We start from the raw sequence: 18,180 nt of genomic DNA, 5'->3' as shown, positions 1-18,180 counted from the left end.
GTCGGGAATGCTTTCCGGCAAGGCTTCTACTGGCCAACGGCGGTGGCTGACACCACTAGGATTGTCCGCACCTGCGAAGGGTGCCAATTCTATGCGAAGCAGACCCACCTGCCCGCTCAGGCTCTGCAGACGATACCCATCACCTGGCCCTTTGCTGTATGGGGTCTGGACCTCGTCGGTCCCTTGCAGAAGGCGCCCGGGAGCTACACGCACCTGCTGGTCGCCATCGACAAATTCTCCAAGTGGATCGAGGTCCGACCCCTGAACAGCATCAGGTCCGAGCAGGCGGTGGCGTTCTTCACCAACATCATCCATCGCTTCGGGGTCCCAAACTCCATCATCACCGACAACGGTACCCAGTTCACCGGCAGAAAATTCTTGGATTTTTGCGAGGATCACCACATCCGGGTGGACTGGGCCGCCGTGGCTCATCCCATGTCGAATGGGCAAGTAGAGCGTGCCAACGACATGATTCTACAAGGGCTCAAGCCCCGGATTTACAACGACCTCAACAAGTTCGGCAAGCGATGGATGAAGGAACTCCCCTCGGTGGTCTGGAGCCTGAGGACAACGCCGAGCCGAGCCACGGGTTTCACGCCGTTCTTCCTGGTCTACGGGGCCGAGGCCATCTTGCCCACTGACCTGGAATACGGCTCCCCGAGGGCGAGGGCCTACAACGATCAAAGCAACCAAGCTAGCCGAGAAGAATCGCTGGACCAGCTGGAAGAGGCTCGGGACAAGGCCTTACTACACTCGGCGCGGTACCAGCAGTCCCTGCGACGCTACCACGCCCGAGGGGTCCGGCCCCGAGACCTCCAGGTGGGCGACCTGGTGCTTCGGCTGTGGCAAGACGCCCGAGGGAGGCACAAGCTCATGCCCCCCTGGGAGGGGCCATTCGTCATCGCCAAAGTTCTGAAGCCCGGAACGTACAAGCTGGCCAACAATCAAGGCGAGGTCTACGGCAACGCTTGGAACATCCAACAGCTATGTCGCTTCTACCCTTAAGATGTTTTCAAGTTGTTCATATACCTCGCACCCACGCAAAGTTTAGTCATCAAGGAAGGGTCGGCCTCGCCTCGGCAAAGCCCGACCCTCCCTCGGGGGCTAAAAGGGGGAGGACCCCCTCTGCGTCGAAATTTTCCTCGAAAAAAGATCCCTTTTAGCAGAATATCTTTCGTGCTTTTTGACTACTTCGAAAAGCGGATCCTGAAAACGACGGAGTACACGTAAGCAGCCAAGGCTGACCGAGCCGAGGGATTCCTACGCCTCCGGGATACGGATACCTCACTCATCACCTTCTGCGATAAGTAACTCGCGTTCGGATAAAGTGATTCCGCGGACCGAACAAGTCTTTACGTTCGGAAGCTCTTTTGCCGAAGCGGTCCTTCGAGCCTTCTCGACTGAATCGGTGATAGGGCCTCATGGACGGGTGAAAGTATGCGTAAGCGGCAAGGCCGACCGAGCCGAGGGACTCCCACGCCTCCGAGATACGGATACCTCACTCATCACCTTCCGCGAGAAGCAACTCTCGCTCGCACAAACATCCCTGTTACCGACAAAAAAGTCCAGATACTCGAAATAAGAGGAAAAGAGACGCAACTTTACAACGCAGCGAGGGTGTGTGTTCTGGCCTCAGCGGCCGCAGAAGGCACACACTACAAGACAATCTGATCTTGCAGGCTCGGGTCTTCACGCTGGAAGGGGGCTGTAGCACCCTCGGCATCGACGACACCTTCAGCGAGGTCCGACCCAGCCTCGGACGGCGACGCGGTCCAGGGACTTCTCCGGGAATCCGGCCCGAGCAGGCGGCTCGGCCGGTTACCCCAGGGGCCTCGGCCAACCATCTTCCAAGGGCGCCAGCCCGGTCCGAGGCCTCGGCTGATCAACTCCGGCATCGGTCCCGCTGAGGGACAACCCGGCTAGGCTCCGGCCAACCAAGTTTTCATTTTCGAGCCAACTCCGCCTCTGTTCGTGCTGATATCGCTACCCCTGGCCTCGGCTCGTCGAAGAGCGGCCAAGGGGTCTCTTTAACTAAGCTAGAGGAGCCTCAGACAACAAGGCCGATCGAGCCGAGGGATTCCTACGCCTCCGGGATACGGATACCTCACTCGTCACCTTGACACGGGGCGACTCATGCTTGGTGAAGCGGTTCAGATAATCAACAGGCGAGTCTTAGTGCTCGAAAATGAGGAAAAAACACGGCTCCGTGCCAAAATTACATACATGTTCAGGCCTCGACAGCCACAATGAACTAAGACACTGGCATTCAAAGTGCCATTACAAACGGAACTCCGGTTCCCCCTCCGCTGGTACGAACAACCCCACTCCATGGGGGAAGGCCTGCGGAGCAACGGAAGACCGACGAACGGCGCGCCACCACCTGCTCCAGCAGCGGCGACGACGACGACTTCTGCTCCGGGGGGCCGAACAGCGGCAGCACTGACCTCAGGGCGGATCCTGCTGCCAGGAGGCCCCCGCCCATGCCAAAACTCGTAAGGCAAGGACGGGCAGAAGGCCGTAGAGTCGGAGGTCGGTCCGTGGCCAGCCTTGGCTATCACGCCGGCGGAAGAACCTCTTCCAGCTGCCGTGGCAGACGCCGGCGCCGCGAGCGGCTCCGAAGCCACTCGCGTCCGAAAGCCGGGCACGCTGCAGCTGCCAGCGCCACGGACGACAACCGCTCCTTCCTCCCATCACTGAGTGAAGGAGCGGGCCACCGCCCACGCAGGGGCCGACCCCAACTCGGCACACTCCCCTCCCCAGCCTTGGTGATGAAAATCCTTGAGGCTGAGGGAGGGGGAGAGGCCGCAGCCCGTCTCGCTTTCCCCCACCATCAAGCTGGAGGTCACCATCTTGGGTGACCGCCGGTGGAGGGGTGCAGCCGGGCTGCATGATGAAAATCCTTGAAGCCGAACGATGGCTGAAAGGTACCAACTCCCGCGGAGTTGCGTTCCTCCAACGATGAGGCGAAAAGACGGCGGGTACCCCCCATCCGGGGGCTTGGAAGGTGGAAAGACGCGACACATAAGGGAGCGAGAAGACATGGTCGCCTTCCGAAAGGGGTCGCCCTCCTTTTAAAGGCAACTCTCCCTACGTGCGCCCCCAAACGTCACGGGCTGAGTCTTCTCCAACACGCTCCAAGGCCCTCCCCTGCGGCGCGGGGGCTGGGTCCCGCATGTCACGCAAGCCGGCTCGGAGCAGAAGAAGCCAAACCACCGCGCGTGGTGCACACAACCGCCCAGCAGTAACAAGCGACCCCCACTTTTGCCCAGACCAACGGGCGAAAGGGGCGGGCAGCCATGCAGGCGGCATGCAATCGCGCCAGGTGGACGCGCTTCTCCGACTCCCAACACGCCAGCATGGAGGCCCAGGCCCACGCGTCACGCAACCGGCGTGCCAGATGCTGCATGCAAGCAACTGCACCGCCACTTGCACCACCACCGCGCCTCTTCGGTTGCGGAACCAATACCGCGACTCGAGGCGGCCCAACGCACGACCCAGCAGCGCCAGCCTGGCGCGATGGTCAATGCAGCCGAAAGTGGGCCGGCAGTAATGACGGTGGCAGGCGGGCGGGAGCAGCGGTCGCGTCGTCGGCCAGACTCACGTCCCGTCCGGGGGCAGCAAGAGAACCCCCTCTCACGGCGTGAAGACAGGGCGCCCGTGATCCGTTCCTCGAACGGCTCGCGCACGCGCAACGGCCGCCCTGCCAACAACTCACCCCGTCGTATTAACTCCGCGGCGGGACAGGCGGCGTTTTTGGCAGGAGAAGCGGGCGACGCTTCGCCTTCGCCGTAATAACCGCGCCAAAAAAGGTACGCCACGTCGTTCGATTTCGTATCCTTTTCCTTTTTTCCTCTTTCTCTATCTCTTGCAACAGGGACCGGGAAAGGGGGATACCCCGAAAAGGATCCTTCCCCGTGAAGGAACCGGGCTCCGAGCCCCCCCTACTGATTAGAGGTTCGAAGGCTGGCCCTCCGAGGGTTCAACAGTCGCCTCAGATCATGTGGGTCCTACACCCACTACTGGTCAGAGGTTCGAAGGCCCCCCCCCCCGAAGGGCTCCACGGCCGCCTCAGGCTACTCGGGCTCCGCGCCCATTACTGATCAGGGGTTCAAAGGCTGGCCCCCGAAGGGTTCACAGTCGCCTCAGACGCCGAGCGAGGGATGACCAGGGGTACGTTCGATACATAACCAAGGCTCGGGCTGCGCTCCCGAGGTACCCTAGGACATTTCCGAGACCAGCGGGAGCGATCTTGTAATGGAATCCCATCGGAGGGAGGCATCGAGCCCTCGGACCCCGTCGCCAGGGGACCGGGTCCGGCAGATCACCCGCAGGTACTTTTGGGCGTGCCTCTGGGCCCCTAGCCGACCCCCAACGAACAGGGCACGGACGTTCACTCGGATTACCCACTTGCAGCTCACCAGAGACACCATGTTCGGTGCCCATCGAGGGTAACATGGCGCTCTCCCCCCCTCCTCCTTGCGGAAAGGCGACGTAGGGGCGTATGTAAAAAAGCCGAGTCTGTCCCTGATCGCCCTCTCGCCCTGTGCGGAGGCTCGGGGGCTGCTCTCGCAAACCCGGCTCCGGCCGAACCGTTGACAACGTCAACATACCAGTCCGAGAGCTTGGGCCCCGACCGTGCACCCGGGCTACGGCCAGTTCGCATGAGGGAACAACCAGACCAGCCGAAGCATTACGCAAGGCATTAAGACCTCGGGGGAGTGAAACCACTCCTCCGAGGCCTCGGGGGCTACACCCGGCGGGTGCGCTCGCGCGCACCCACCGGAACAAAATGCAACCGAGAAAGGCTGGTCCCCTTGCAAAAAAGTGCGACGAAAGCCTCCAAGCGAGTGCTAACACTCCCTTCGAGGCTCGGGGGCTACTGTCGGGGACCATAATTAGGGGTACCCTCAAGACGCCTAATTCTCAGCTAGTAACCCCCATCAGCATAAAGCTGCAGAGGCCTGATGGGTGCGATTAAGTCAGGGATCAGTCCATACAAGCGACTCGATCACGCCTCGCCCGAGCCTAGCCTCGGGCAAGGGCAGCCGACCCCGAGGGATTTCCGTCTCGCCCGAGGCCCCCCTTTAACGGCGGACACATCTCCGGCTCGCCTGAGGCCTTGCCTTCGCTAAGAAGCAACCCTGACTAAATCGCCGCGCCGACCGACCGAGTCGCAGGAGCATTTAACGCAAAGGTGGCCTGACACCTTTATCCTGACGCGCGCCCCCCGGCAGAGCCGAAGTGACCGCTGTCACTTCGCCGCTCCACTGACCGGTCTGACAGAAGGACAGCGCCGCCTGCGCCACTCCGACTGCAGTGCCACTTGACAGAGTGAGACTGACAGGCAGTCAGGCCCTGCCAAAGGCGCCATAGGAAACTCCGCTCCGCCTGACCCAGGGCTCGGACTCGGGCTAAGCCCCGGAAGACGGCGAACTCCGCTCCGCCCGACCCAGGGCTCGGACTCGGGCTCAGCCCCAGAAGACGACGAACTCCGCTCCGCCCGACCCAGGGCTCGGACTCGGGCTAAGCCCCGGAAGACGGCGAACTCCGCTCCGCCCGACCCAGGGCTCGGACTCGGGCTAAGCCCCGGAAGACGGCGAACTCCGCTTCGCCCGACCCAGGGCTCGGACTCGGGCTAAGCCCCGGAAAGACGGCGAACTCCGCTCCGCCCGACCCAGGGCTCGGACTCGGGCTCAGCCCCAGAAGACGACGAACTCCGCTTCGCCCGACCCCAGGGCTCGGACTCCGCCCTGGCCTCTGCCGAACGACCTCCGCCTCGCCCGACCCAGGAGCTCGGGCTCGGCCTCGGCCATGGAAGACAGACTCGACCTCGGCTTCGGAGGAGCCTCCATGTCGCCCGACCTAGGGCACAGGCCCACCACGTCAGCAGGAAGCGCCATCATCACCCTACCCCGAGCCGACTCGGGCCGCAGAGAACAAGACCGGTGTCCCATCTGGCTAGCTCCGCCAGATAGGCAATGATGGCGCCCCACAAGCCCTGTGACGACGGCGGCTCACAGCTCTCTTACGGAAGCAGGAGGACGTCAGCAAGGACCCAACCGCTTCGACAGCTGTCCCTCCGCCAGGCTCCGTTGCTCCTCCGACAGCCACGACATCACGCCAGCAGGGTGCCAAGATCTCTCCGGCTGCCACATCGGCATGTACTTAGGGCGCTAGCTCTCCCCCCGCTAGACACGTAGCACTCTGCTACACCCCCATTGTACACCTGGATCCTCTCCTTACGCCTATAAAAGGAAGGACCAGGGCCTTCTTAGAGAAGGTTGGCCGCGCGGGGACGAGGACGAGACAGGCGCTCTCTTGGGGCCGCTCGCTTCCCTCACCCGCGTGGATGCTTGTAACCCCCTACTGCAAGCGCACCCGACCTGGGCGCGGGACGAACACGAAGGCCGCGGGATTTCCACCTCTGTCACGCCCGTCTCCGGCCACCTCGCTTCCCCCCTTCGCGCTCGCCCACGCGCTCGACCCATCTGGGCTGGGGCACGTGGCACATTCACTCGTCGGCTTAGGGACCCCCCCGGTCTCGAAACGCCGACAAATAGCATAACTCATGTGAATAATTTAAGTTCTAGTTTCATGGCTAAACAAATTTACTAAGTGATAGACAGTATTAAAACAAAATTAATGTCTCTGGAATGACTCAATTTGGAGTTAAAATGAATTTTATATGGATTATACAAGTTCCTGGAATTATTTTTGTATTAAAAAATTAATTTCTATAATTATTTATCCCTTTTCTCGGCTCCTTGGTCAGCGCATCAATTTCTGGAAAGGTCGGGGGCCAATCTATAAAAATACCTCAGACACAGTGGACACTCGCGCAGGATGGCATGTTATTTTCTATAATCTATAAGGGCTCTTCTGCAAAAGGTGCAGGCCGAAGGGGTATCGTCTATTCTAGCCACTGGATTAGATCAGGACGACTCAGGTTACGCTGCGTTGTAAGCGAATCAGTATAGAATGTGGACCGCAAGATCCATATCGCACGGTCAACATTAGCCCTAGTATCACCCTGAATCGGTATTTGATGTCGACCCCGGGATTTAAAATCTACGGTGTAGATCCTATTGGATCCGAGTGAATGCCTGGTTCTAATCCCGACCGTTGCGCGAGGGATCAACGGTCCTCGCGACGCCTACCCTAACCCCGAACAGAGACGACGGCGTCGTGCGCACCACACGGCGGCGCTACTGCGGCGAGCTCGCCCATTGCCCCAGACGACCACCAAACTCTAAATTAACGGGTGCAAAATCCTTAGGGAAGCCTAGCAGATTCGCGGATAACTAACTTACCTCAATTCACGGCGGCGATACAGCAGGCCACAGCGAGGCGGCGCTAACCTTAGTCAGGGAACACCGGCGAGAAATTAGTCGTTCAATCTCGTGCCCCACCGTCTGCGGTCCGCCCGGTTAGGTCCCTGATGGACGGAATACCGTCCCCGACCCCCGCCTTCCGCCAATGGCGCGCGGTACTGTAATATCGACCGCGGCGTCGATGGCGGCGAGGTTTTTTCTACTTCTCTTCCTCGCCTCACAGCAGCGGTAATAGTTTTTGTGTACGCCCATGAGACAACGAGAGAGAGAGAGACCACGGTGCTCACGCTTTATCGCCCAGCTCTGCAATCCCACCCTCCGATTCCCTCGGACTCGCGCGAAGTGGTTGCAACGACATTGCCGCGAGGAATGGACGACCCTGACCAGCGGGGTCCATGTGTCGGTGGCGGTCACAAAAGAGTTACACACGCGGGGGCTGGCTGGTCAGTGGGTTCGTCTTTGCAGAGAGATGCCCACGGTGCACACCGAGCAGCTGACCTACGAGGCTGACAGGAGGGTCCACGATGTCGGCACTCCGCTGAGGTGAGTGCACGCGTTGAGAGCCTGACGGGAGGGCCCAGGTGTCGGTGTTGATCAGGCAGGCCGCGCAGAAGGGCTAGGTTAGTTGGGCCGGTTAGCGCGGATTTGGGCCCAAAACTAGTTTTCCCCTTTTTTCTTTATTCTTTTCTTTCTATGTACAAATTCAAAATTCAAATTTCCATTTACATTCAAACTTCGTGGTAGTTTGTCTTTAGAATAAATATTTAATTTAAACATACTCATATGGAAAGAATTTATTTATTTATTATATTATGTAGCATTTTCTCTTTCCTTTTTCTAGGTTATTTTCAATTTCCCTAAATTGTGACTTAGGTTAACTTTCCAATTTGGACTTTAATATTTTTCTAAATGCGCAAACAAATAAATCCAACATGATGCATAGTTTATTTTAGGTGTTGTTAATTATTTGTTCCCTTTATATATGGTTATTACCATGTTACAATGAGTATGGGGCAAAAACATATAATGAGGTCTACTCTCTTCATATTGTTTACAAGTTGGGTATTACATCCGTGGCTAGGACTCTACGCATCACGACCATCGGTGAGTGTTCCTTCAATCGACTCGCTTATGCTTGTGTCGCATATAGTAGCCTTCTAGGCGGATATAGTAGGCGAGGGTCATCAGAGACCGAACGCTGGCGGGTCGGCCACTGTGGACGCGAACCCCCACCGCCTCAGGTCATCGGGAGGTGGGCAGACCTAGGATAGTCGTATGTTGTCCATCGCACGACCGAGATCAAAATCTCCACCGTGCGATCTTGATCCAAGGGATTATATTGCGCGCCGGTTCCATGTGGGCTGGGTCTAATCTGGACTGCCAGATAGCGATCGAACGGATCTGATTAACCGATTGATACCGTTTTGTGCGTGAGCATTTGCATAAGAGCCCCTGCCCTTTATTTATTCAACCCGCAATCCCGCATTTCACATGTGACGCGACGCACGACACGTGAAATTAGTGCTTTAAATGAGTAGAGATATGGCTCCATCCTTCCTCCATGTAGGTATCATGCTTGCCGAAGGTCTCGTGCGAGATATCCACTAACTAATTAAAGCACAACTAAAATATGCAATACAATTACTATAATACTATGAATTTACTTTTTAAAAATATGATATCATTTATTGAGTAATTTAAAGTTTACTGAGAAGTTCTTATTTCAAAAATTAGATAGCATGATGTGTGGTTAAAATAAGATATTATGATTTTTTTAAACGGAAAGGGACTCGCCGGCTAGGCTGTCTCCAGCAACGTCCCCTAAATTTCATTCTTAAAAAAATATTCTCTGTACTTTACAGCACCCTCTAAACGATTCTACTCTCTATATTTTCTTCGTCTCCAGTAATATCCCCTAAATTTGGTTCTCTATATCTACAGTGTTACCAGATTTCAATAATCTACATTATTTTTAAGCATTCTCTAAATTTCATCCTCTATATCTCATCCTCTATAAGAAAATATTTTTAAATAAACTTATACTATTAAACAAAGGGCTTAACATCAGTACGGGACTACTCTTGTTGTTTAAGCAGGACATCCACAACAGGGTTGTTGCAAACTGGTTTGATCATATCGTCAAACACCTTCTGTGCATGTCGTCTCTAGCATCGCCTCCACTAGTTGCCACACTTGGTCTGTTGCACGATTGGCTTCTTCAAGTCAGGAGAGCATGGCAGAGGATGAGGAGATGGAGCACGACCTTGATGGCGAGCGGCGGCGGCGGCGGCAACTGTGTGGTTTGGGGCGTCTTCGGCGCTGCTCCGTCGTGGCTACGTGAGCTCGGCGAAGTGAACGGCCATGGAGAAGATGACCAGCAAGTGGCAGTCAAAACTCGGAACGGTGCAGCGATTCAACGAGAAAGACCGTGCCGCTGCGCGGATAGAGGACGCACAGTGAACCACCACATTTAGCGGCTGCCAGGGACGAACGCTAACTTAGCGGACGCGATAGCGAGCGTTGTTGGATACATTGCGGACATAAACAAACGCTAAATTTAGCGTACCGGACGCTTTAGCGTCCGTTGCTGGAGAAAGTCTTACTAGATATGTATTAGGTAAAAAGAAAACCAAAGTATAGGATGAGACATGAACAGTTGGACACACTTATGTTGTCTCCAACATCTATTTTATCTCATATCCTATTTCAAATTTCATATCTCTTATTTTACATGATCTGTTACTGACAACCTCAGACCAAGTTTAACCATTCCGATTATATTAATAAGATTATACTTGTCAGATAACTTTGCATTGCTACGTTTTTATGTATCATATAGATAATATTGATTAAATGAGATATTTATTCAAACATTATTATATTATTTGTATTTCAAAAATTTGTATATGGATATTTAAAATATTGTTTTTATTTGAATGTAGATAGGTTTGAGTCTCAGTGGTAGGTTTTGAATATTTTGACCCAATGAGTGCGGGTTCAAACCCCAATACTGCATTATTTTTGCCGCGATTTTGGAGCGCTCAGCGGACGACGCTGTGGGTTGCGTGGCATGTAACTTTGTATCTGTTATTATTGTTTTCTCGTTTCTTCTACTAACATAAATTCGCTAATCTCTTGCGACCTTTTAAAAATAACCCTATACATAATTTAGATCATAATAATGAGATCCAAACAGACCATTAATTAGCTTGGTGGCCCAATACGTTTGCCTCCAGTGAACCTTCGGTCCACATATCATCTGATGCTAAGATGAGCCAATATCGTAACAAGAGAAATTTAAATTAGTTAATAGTATCGTGGCACAAATGTTTAGTAGCTAAGCAAGTCGGCGGACAAAGCATGCCAATTATTCTAATTTTTTTTTTGCATAATTTCATCTCACATGCTTGATACTTAGGACGTGTTTGGCATGACTCTGCTCTACCAAGAGCAGCTCTACTCCAAAATTCTGCGTGGAGCAGCTCTGCTCCATAGTTTAGATTGTTTCTCATGATCGGTGGCAGTGACGAGTAAATAACTCCAAACTCCATGACTATGTTGCTTTTTTGGAGTTTTCGGAGCAGCAAAAGAGATACTCCAAAAAATTGTACTGCGGCTCCAAAAACTCCATAGAGTTTACAACTCTGGAGTTGGGGTGTTTGGCATGCTCTGATCAGCTCCTCCTTAAAGTTTTGCTCTGGAGCCATACCAAACAGGCCCTTATTCTCCTCTTTGTGAATTTATACTTATCCCTGATACTATTAAGAACGGAAGGTGGGCACCTGGTGCTACCACGGCTTCACACCGTGCTGACATAATGGGCCCGCCCCACTCTCAGCAAGCTCTCAACTACTGCCCGCGCAGCCACCATCCGACCACACGTACCTTAGTATTTAAAAATAAACAATACTTATATCTATACTGCTTTATTAAGATACGAATGAGGGCGTCCACACCCACACCGTGCCCCCGCCTACCCCCGCTCGCGTTGCCAACCCCCAACCTCTGCCTGTCGCGCCTTGACAGACGGCGCACAACCCCGTCTTCCCTGTCCTCGGCGCCCCGCCCGATGCCTCATCCTCGACGACTCCCCTTCCCCCGTCCTCGTCGACCTGAACAGTGTAACACCTTGAATTTGGGGGTATAAAATTACTTTTCTAATATCCACCAAATTCAGTTGTTATCCTCTCTTCCCTTTGCCTTTCTTTCTCTTTTCCAAATAGTGGAGGAATATTTTGTTTTTATGTAGGTGTTAGGTGTAGTGCAATGAAACCCTAAGAGTTTTGATTATTGCATCATGCCGGAGCACCTATTTTTTTGTGATGATTGTGCTTTGTTGTGCATTCATCTAGACTCATAAGGCATGGTATATTTTGAATTCAAAACTAAAACCAAATCTAAATAGAAAGGGAAGAAAAGAAATAGACAAAGAAAAGAAGAGGAACATAAAAGAAAAAAATCCCACCATTCTTTCCCCTTCATTTTCCCAATCGTGGCCCGTCCCCCCCTTCCTAGGCCGATCGGCCACCCCGCCCACGTGCCTTCGCCTCCACCCCCCACCCCACATCCTACCCGTGCTCCTGGGCCGCTGCGCGCGGCCCGAGGCCCAGCTGCCCCGCGCCGCGCAACACAGCGTGCCCAGCAGCGCCCCAGCGCGCAGCCCACCCCTCGTCTTCCCCCCCTTTTCCTCCCCGCGACCCAGCAGCACCCCCCGTGGCCCGCTTGGCATTTCCTTCCCCAGCAGCATCGGATGCATGCAGCAGTGGACGCGTTGTTTTCTCCAGACCCGCACGTCACGTCGTTCCTGTTCGTCTTCTCCGAGGGAACCGCCCACGACGCGATACTCTCGCCAACCGCCCGCCCAGGCTCTCCCCACTCAACCGCCTGGCATCGTGTCCTCCTTCCTCTCCAAGCCACCCGCGCCCGAGCCTCTTCACCACCCCCCGCCTAGCTCGTCGTCGCTGAGCTCGCTCGGCCGGTGCTCGCCGTCAAATCTGCCGAGGTGAGTTCGCCTTCTCTCCCCTCCTCATCCCTCTCCTTTTCGCTCGTAGCGCCCGGTGAGGAACCCGCCCGTCGCGGCCGGTTTGGCCAGTGCGGCGCGACAGCGCACGGTTAGCGTGGCCGGTTTGGCCAGTGCGGCGCGGCTGCACGCGGCCAGCGCGGCCGACATACCCCTGCGCGCGCGGTTTGCAGCCCGGCCCCTCCCCCCGGTGCGTCCCTGTCCTTGCCAGTCCGTCTTAGCGCGGCTGGCGCTCTACCGTGGCCAGCACAGTCCTGCGCGCGGTCTACGCAGCACCCCACACAGCCCCCACGCCTTCATGCGACGCGTTTCTGTGCTCTCGCAGCGCGCCGTTGGGGTTTCGACGACGTTCGTCTACCCATAGACGACGTCCATCTACCCCCCCTGCGTGTCCATAGCCCCGCCATCGCACCCATCGTTTGTTCGCGCGTCAAACTTGCTGCCTATCCGCGCCATCGCGCGCGCTATCTTGCACGTAACGCGCTCATCGCTCTCGTGCGTTGCACGTCTCATCGCGCTTTAGTAAACCACTCCACCTAGAATCGCTCGTGCTAATTAACTACGTACTAAAACGACAATTATTCGAGTAACAACACAATTAGAGTTAAGTAATGATTTTATTGGTGCTTACAATAATTGCTTGCTAATATGGCTAAGTTGAATAAAATATCATAGTCAATATTCGCGTAGAGCGTTTAAGTCAACGCGTGTCGTTCGCGTGCATCGTACGTGTCGTTCACACGTGTCGACACACACTGTCGCGTGCGCCGTTCCGCGCACCTTGTTTAGTGAGTTATGCGCCGTGTCGCACGGCAATAAACTGTTTTACCTAGAATCGCTCACGTTAATTAATTTACGTAATTAAACGATGGCAGTTCTGTAATTTAGTATGCGTGAATTACAGTCTAGTTTAAAACAATGATAACTTTTGCATTTTAAACCCGATTCGATCCATTCAAGTTGCATTAGATTCGTATTAAAATTATCTTAATTTAGAAATATTTATCCCCACTGTTGCACATATTTTTTAATTTACTTAAACATTTGTTTAACAATGGATACTAGAACGACGTTTCAATTTTAAAATCTAATTTAGGAATTCAATTTGTGTATTTATAATTAGCCACCAACATGATTAACCTTACCTGAAATGTTACTTATTAATAATTGTTTAGTGTAATTATGCTGTTATTTATTTATTACTTTCGCATGTCGGCCCGCGCGTACCGTGTGCGTGCCGCGGTGCTGTTTGGCGCGTGTCTTCGCGTGTCGTTTGTGAGTGTCGCGCATGCTGTTCGCATGCGTTGTCGCGCGTATCGCGTGTTGTCCGCACGCGAGATTAAACTGTTCGCTTATAATCACTCATGTTAATAAGGTTAATTCGTCAGGTCATATATTTTAGATAATTAATTGATCTGATCCTTAAATTTTAGGATGTCATCTGCTCCTTAAATTTTAAGAGGACATCTGGTCCTTAGATTGTAAAATCTCATGGCGTATGTTTAGAGGTATTCAGGTATCAATTCTGATTTTACCTAACTCTGATGCATTTGATTGCAGTATGGCACTATGCATTGACTTCTCCCATTCCTTTTGCAGATGGGGTGGTTCAAGCAGACCTGACTTCACATGTAAAAGTACCAAAGGTCGATACTTCATTCTTTACTTGCACAACTTTAGATACGATGTCAACTCTTTTACCATGTTACTGATAACCCACAATTGTCATTAGCTCCCTCCCTCTTCTTATCTGAATTAATTTAGACACTTGCTGGCAGAATTGGACTAATTAACCTTATTGCCACTTGTTTTGTTCATGGGGCTTTTCGTGTTCCTGTGCACCAATGTAGTCGTCCTGGGTGTCGTGCACGCCACTGGAGATGAACCTTACATCCCATCTTCCCATCCATTTGTGTTAGTGCTACCCAGGCCTTCCCTTCTTCTTGTTTGTGGTCTCAAGTCAATTCAGTTGAGCACTTGTTATACGCTACCATGGTGCTACCTGACTTGTCTACCATGTTCAATAGTTTAAGAGATGCTGGTGGTAGAGTTAATTGTGATGGATCCAAGAAGACAGAGAACATGTGATTGACCTAAGGCAGTTTCAGCTCCAGAGGTAAATACTGAACTTCAAGTAAATATTGATGTATGTTGAATGAACTTGTAACTCATGGTACAATTTATTACTGTGACCTGGTCTTTTTAGATGTTAATAAGATAAGCTTAGAATAGAGTTGGTCTTAGCACATTCAGTCTTTCACATAAGCTCTACGTTTTGTGAATTACATCCTACATCCACGTAGACTTCACGATAGGTCCTCTAATTCTTATCAGCCATGATAAAAAGGAAGCCCATAATATCATAAAACAAACTTGACAGTATCGCTAACTTGTGCATATCATTTTTTCTTATTACACAAAAGAAGGTCCATTACTCATGGAAATGCTAAGAGCAAGAGTGAAAAGTTCCCTACCCTCACATTAAGGTGGTACGGTTGGTGTCTCCTTGGATGCTTCAGTACCCTTTTCCTCTGTACCTTTTTGATGCTCTTGGGGTGGTATATATGGAATCAAACATTTCCAAAGGCGAAGAACGAGTAAGTTCTTCAGTTCCATTGATACAGTAGTGTCATAAAAGCTCAAACGTTTGAAATTTTTTCTTTTGTGCTAAACATTTTCGAATCATGCATTCTGCAGTGGGTTCAAAGTGACAAATGTGAATGCTAGCAACATCAAATTTGTGCTCTATTTAATGGAAGAAGGAATGATGGAGGACAAGCTGAATATACTTGCCCCAATTGCTACGTCGAGGAGGTCAAATGTGGGTTGTGCAAACCTTTACCACAGTGTGATCTTCTTGGGGAAAAAGTTTTACGAATAACTGTTCTTAGTGATCATATAAATGATCGACTATTTAAACGACTTAAGCAGGAGAAAAGGACCATGCAGCTGCTGTTGGCAAAAGTATTGATAAGGTTAGTGATATCGTGTAGCTGCTGCAGGATAAACAAGATCATGCTTCAAATGTCTATCTATTTGTTCGTTAATTCGAGATGGATTTGAGATTGTGAGTGTATATTCATATGCTATTTTGCGAGGGATGCACAGTCTAAACACTACTAACAACATGAAATTTGATATTACCACCATGTTGTCATACTTGGTACCCAGCCATAGACTTTGTTTGCATTGGTAGAACAAAGAAGGTAGCGATAATTATAGGATAAACAAGATCATGCTTCAAATGTCTATCTATTTGTTCGTTAATTCGAGATGGATTTGAGATTGTGAGTGTATATTCATATGCTATTTTGCGAGGGATGCACAGTCTAAACACTACTAACAACATGGAATTTGATATTACCACCATGTTGTCATACTTGGTACCCAGCCATAGACTTTGTTTGCATTGGTAGAACAAAGAAGGTAGCGATAATTACGTCTGAAAGCCTGTTTCCGTGATTGTGTGTCGTCGCAACGCACGAACACCTAACTAGTAATACTATTAAGAACAGAAGGTGGGTACCTGGTGCTACTAGTTTGTACTAACTATTAAGAGGGCAGTGTAGACTGCCCCCGCCAATCCACCTTCGCCGCCAACGCCCGCACACCCCGCCGCCAACGCCCACACGCCCCGCCGCCAACCGCAAGCCGCGACCCGTACACCACGAACCCCGCCCGCCATCCCGCTGCCAACTGCAAGGCGCGACCCCGTTAGCCATCCCGCGGCCAACCGCAAGGCGCGACCGCCGCGAACCGCGCTAGCCCGCACTCGTGCCGCGAACCCCGCCCGGCGCTATCCGCCCGACCCGGACGCCGCGAACCCCGCCATCCGCCGCGAACCGCCGCGATACGCCAGCCGCGAACCACGCCGCGAACCGCCAAGTGGATGAGGCCCCGAAGCTTCCAAAACCCTAGCCACCCGAAGCCTTTGGGTCACAATTAACGGCACCAGTGGAGAGAACGCGGAGAGAGAGAGAGGGGTTGCCGCCGCGACGATTCCTCGGAATGTTGCCGTTCTTGCTTCGGGGAAGGCGAGATTGGAGTTCACTGGCGCGTGCGGATCGTGTGGGTGTGCGCAATTTGGTGTGTGCACCCCCGGCGTCAACCGGATTTCTCGCCGGTGTTGGGTGGCGCCGCGGATTCGTCTGCCGCCGTGGCCTGAGCTCTACACTGCGAACGCGCCGGTAAGAATCCCCTCCTTGTGCTCGCTTGGTTCTCCTACTTGTGTACGCGTCTCAGATTGGGTTATGGGGCACCGGAGGGCGAGTTGTGGGTGCTCCAGTAGGCGCTCCGCCGTGGTGTTTGGTCACCGCCGCGATGCGTTCTACTTGGGCTAGGAGGACGGTTCGTCTGAGTTAGAGGCAGGAGTATGGTTCTAAATCATGACTTCAAAGGGCCATCATATTTTCCATCATTTCTTGTTGACTCGATGTTAATAAAGCAATAAGCAGCCTTTGCATCTCTGATTCTGTTGTTTTTATTTCAGACTGGTCTTCGGAAAGGTTCTAAATCTTTTGATGAAGCCCAAGCAGCGGGATTCACCAAAGAGAGTTGAACTTTGGGTGATATATGGGAGACTGTATCAAGCAGTGATCCTGTTTTGCTACTAATATCTGATTCTGCTCAGGTTTGCTTCTTCATTGATCTATATATGTGTTCATAAGCTTTGCACTTTCTATTGATCATTCCTGTCAAATCCCAATGAGAAACTTATTTTCATTAAACGAGTCACTTTGTTGTGTAAAGCAAATGCGGTTTTTCATTAGGAGTACGGAATTGCTACATGTTTGACATTTTTTCCTATTAGTTTCTCAACTGCTTGATAATTGATCATGTTATCACTTTGATCATTGTGGGTTTTTTTCCAATCTCTTCTCTACTTCTCTACTCTCTACTAACTATTAAGACGATAGTGTAGACTACAGCCATGCCCTCGCTTCCCCTTCGCGCTCACACCAGCCCTGTTCCCCTCGCCCGCACAAACCGTCCCATCTGCGAGCCGCGCATGGGCCATCTGCATACCGCATCCACCCCATCCCCTCCCCGTCCAGCGTCCCCTCCCTTTGCCCCTGCTCCCTCCACAGACGTCCAGGACGCCGCTGCTTTCTTTGACAAGCAGCATGCAGCCGTCGCTTCCCTTATCGGAATCCGAGTAGCAACTCGGCCACGACGGCTCGGTCGCTGCGTCAACCTCCCGCGTCCGATCCCGTGAGAAGCGCAGGGACCGCAAGTCACCGGAGTGCTTCAGGCGAAGGGTATGATTAGATCATACTATCACCGACCAATTTAGCGTTTATAATGAATATCCTGTGAAATAAGTTGTTAAGAAGGAGATCTGTCAATGCATGCTTGTGACTTAGTTCTGATTAACGCTCGTCTAATTAGTCTTTTTGCTGGTTAGTTTATCTCGTCTATGATGCACCTTTTAACTGTTTCCAGTTTCTCTGATGGACACACCCCTGATTGTTTTCAGATAGCATTTACTGTTCTGATTAGTACCTGTAAGAAGTAAGATACACCTGTCTCGTGATGTCTTGATAGACGTGTCTTAATGGTCAACTGCCTTCAGTTATACTCCGTATTTCACTATTTGCCTTTTAGCTGTAAGATGTTTACCATGTGTTCTTATCCGGCCAATTTAAATAGAATGTATGTGAATAGAATCTGCTATCCTTAGTTGTCGTGATCGTTTTTGTGATGAGTTATGCAAATTTTGCAATGATATTGGTGGGATCATAATACCCGATTTTAGATTAGCGAGCTTGAAGTTTCATGTATAGGGTATAACATATGTTTGTTTGGGACTTCATGTCTGCCCCGATGGCA

The 18,180-nt window shown here is 52.1% G+C and overlaps 1 long non-coding RNA gene across 1 annotated transcript; it reads left to right on the top strand.

Annotated features, from left to right (window-relative positions):
- The first annotated feature begins 13,947 nt into the window (after nucleotides 1-13,947).
- Nucleotides 13,948-15,380, top strand: LOC103629149 (uncharacterized). Its single transcript, XR_002263188.1, has 5 exons — nucleotides 13,948-13,997; nucleotides 14,202-14,265; nucleotides 14,379-14,467; nucleotides 14,775-14,948; nucleotides 15,049-15,380. It is a non-coding gene; the product is annotated as an uncharacterized lncRNA (long non-coding RNA).
- Nucleotides 15,381-18,180: the final 2,800 nt, after the last annotated feature.

This window comes from Zea mays, chromosome 6 (assembly GCF_902167145.1).
Source record: "Zea mays cultivar B73 chromosome 6, Zm-B73-REFERENCE-NAM-5.0, whole genome shotgun sequence".
NCBI lineage: Eukaryota > Viridiplantae > Streptophyta > Magnoliopsida > Poales > Poaceae > Zea > Zea mays.
The sequence above is the reverse complement of the archived record's forward strand: the minus strand, read 5'-3'. Positions and strand labels throughout refer to the sequence as shown.